The following is a 943-nucleotide window of genomic DNA, read 5'->3' as shown; positions in this document are numbered from 1 at the left end:
TGTAATCAGCGTTTTATTTTGCCACGCCCTGTTCAAGAGTAAGCTTTGGGGCTAGGACCAAGTACTGAGGAATAGGCTACATGGTTGATCTTGCCGCGCTTTGCCTTGGTTTTGTGTCTTCACTTTTGTTAACAGTAACTTACATTTGCTGTCGTAATCTAGCTAAGATTGCTTGGTCGGTGATTTTGTTGTTGTTGTTCTACTGTCTTAGAAAATTGCTGCAAGAGGAGGAGGTCTATTCCAGATCTTTAAACATGGTTAAAAAATGGTCATATCTTCTTTGGATCTTAGCTTATTCCGTATATTATTCATTTGATACATGTTTTATCTTAAGTTAATGCCCCTTTCCTGTTGATTTCAACTTATCTTCTGAAGACCGTTGTTTATCCCTTTTCTCAGTCAGTATGTGGCTGTTGATGCCTGAAGGCAGCAGGAGAAAAGTTTGAAATATTTGATCTTACGAAGCTTTTGTAAGGGTTCTCATGTTTCTCTGTAGTCTTGCTATGTGCCAGCTCCAGACTCTGTGGTGAAAAACCTGTCTGAAGTCCTAAAACATGACTAGGGGTAGGATTTCTATGACATTTCACATTTTCTCTGAAACCTACATTTAAACCCATAAACTGGTTCAAATATATCTATGAGTAATCTGGCCTTTCTCACCAGATTACTCATAAACATGGTCAAACCTACCCATAAGGTGAAACATTGGTTGCAGAAAAAGATATGGCATGTCCTAGAAATCTTCCCCCTACTCATGACTTCAACAAGTGGCCTTTTTTTTTTTTACTTTACCCATCCCTTAGATTTTTATACCACCTAACCTGATAAAGAATTCTGTCAAATGTGAAAAATGGAATTTATGTGGTATTTTGGTTGCTGCTAACATTGCCTGATGTAGAGCCTCATAGCACAGTGGCTAAACTGCTGTACTGCAGTAAAACTC

This window comes from Pogona vitticeps, chromosome 2 (genome assembly GCF_051106095.1).
Source record: "Pogona vitticeps strain Pit_001003342236 chromosome 2, PviZW2.1, whole genome shotgun sequence".
Taxonomy (NCBI): Eukaryota; Metazoa; Chordata; class Lepidosauria; order Squamata; family Agamidae; genus Pogona; species Pogona vitticeps.
Note: the sequence above shows the minus strand (reverse complement) of the source record.